Source organism: Triticum dicoccoides, chromosome 7B (assembly GCF_002162155.2).
Source record: "Triticum dicoccoides isolate Atlit2015 ecotype Zavitan chromosome 7B, WEW_v2.0, whole genome shotgun sequence".
In the NCBI taxonomy this organism is placed as follows: domain Eukaryota; kingdom Viridiplantae; phylum Streptophyta; class Magnoliopsida; order Poales; family Poaceae; genus Triticum; species Triticum dicoccoides.
In genome coordinates this window covers 113,746,989-113,748,794 of record NC_041393.1, presented here as the reverse complement: position 1 = coordinate 113,748,794, position 1,806 = coordinate 113,746,989, and positions in this window count along the sequence as shown.

Genomic DNA, 1,806 nt, shown 5'->3' with positions numbered 1-1,806 from the left:
CGGGGCGGCAGGGGCATCGAGGTGGCGCGGGCGGCGAGGGCGTCGTGGTGGCGCGGGCGGCAAGGGCGTTGGGACGGCGGGACGACTGGGCGGCGGGGGGTCGGGGCGGTGAGGGCGTCGGGGCGTCGGGGGGCGTCAGTGAGGTGAGGGAGAGAGAGATGGGTGGGGCGCAGGGCGGACCATTTTTTAGTTAGGTTTAATTTCTTTGCCGTCTGCTAGCAGACGACAAAGAGCATAGCTAGTGGGATGGGGCCGGGAGGAAACGGTCGTTAGGTTGCCACTTTCTTTGTCGTCTGCTCACGAACGGCAAAGAAAGTGGCCATTAGGTGGTTCTCACTAGTGGGCCACCGTCCCTTTTTGTCGTCTGCTAGCTGACGACACAGAGCTAGCTGACGGCAAACACGCTCTTTGTCGTCAGCTCTTTCTTTGCCGTCAGCTTTCTTCAAAATGATGACAAAGACATGCTTTACCGTCAGCCAGCTGACGGCAAAGAGCTGGCTGACAGCAAAGATCCTGATTCCAGTAGGTACTCGACCATAGCATCTCAGCATGTGCTCATAGACATCCGTCGGTACTTGGCATGAATGCAAATCTAACCATGGCATCTCAGCATGTGCTCTTACACATCCGTAGGTACTCGGCTCATAAATTAGTGACCGTGTCATACGCAAGCATTAGCGGTGCAGCCGCACTTCTGGTAACCAGAGAACCCAATCCTTCCCACAGCGTTCTTCTTTAAGATGAAGTAGTCATCAAAGGATCGGACGTCATGGTAGAGACGATCGAAGACATTTTAGTGTATCTGAAAGCGTCGGCGAAAATTATCAGCGAAGAGGGCATTGGGGCAAAGTAGTCGTCCATCAGTGTCAAATCAATGGGTGCCCTGTTGCGGTTGAGCACTCGATGACCCTTGATTGATCCCTTGAAATTGAGAACATGCTCTTTCGCCCGCTCCGAGTCCGCAAGGACCGCCTGCATCATCGTCGTCTCATCCGTGTAGTGATTTCCTCGTCGGACGAGCCGGCGGATGACTCAACATAGTACTCATATATGTACTTCATAGCCGAATCCATTGCTTCAGAGAAGAAGGGACAAAAAATAGCCTGGACATTTCACCAACAGTTGCTGGGCATGGTGAGTATCGTAGGAGTTGATAGTACCTGCACGGCAGTCGTAGAGAGGTGTGAAACGGTGGCGGAGAAGAAGCGGCTTGAAGCCCGGGAGTGCTGTTGGAGGTGACGGACTCCTCAAGTTCTAGTACGGGTATGGCGGGGCGGACGGGATGATTGGAGCGGCGACGAAGGCAAGAGACAAAAAGGAAAGGAGCGAAAATAGAAGGATGGAGGCGCAGGTCTGGAAAAGGTTTTGGTGTGGTTTTGGATGGACAGGGTATCAAAGTCCTACGTATCTTTTGTCCGGACTCCTACAAAGCCTTTTAATTTGTCTATGCCTACATTAACATCTCTGTTTGTTTGTTTGTTTTTTTGTGTAGATTAGTATCTCTGTTTTGCCATCGTCGGTCTCGACCACGTACAAATGCATGACACGGAGAGAAGGTATCTCGTCTCACCAAGTGGCGACCCACAACCCAGCCTGGCGCCACTGTCGTGCATGCACGCCAGATGTGCGTGCGGTGCCAAGGCAGCCTCGTCGCACGCCAAAGCAAGAAGCATCACACGCCTCGTCGCTGGGGCAACACCTGTGCAGGCGGGCGGCACGTACACAGCAAACGTGTCAATGCGATGCCCCACGCGGCCATGCATGCAAGCATTTGGAGCACTATAAAACCGCCCAGGTGGAAGCGCT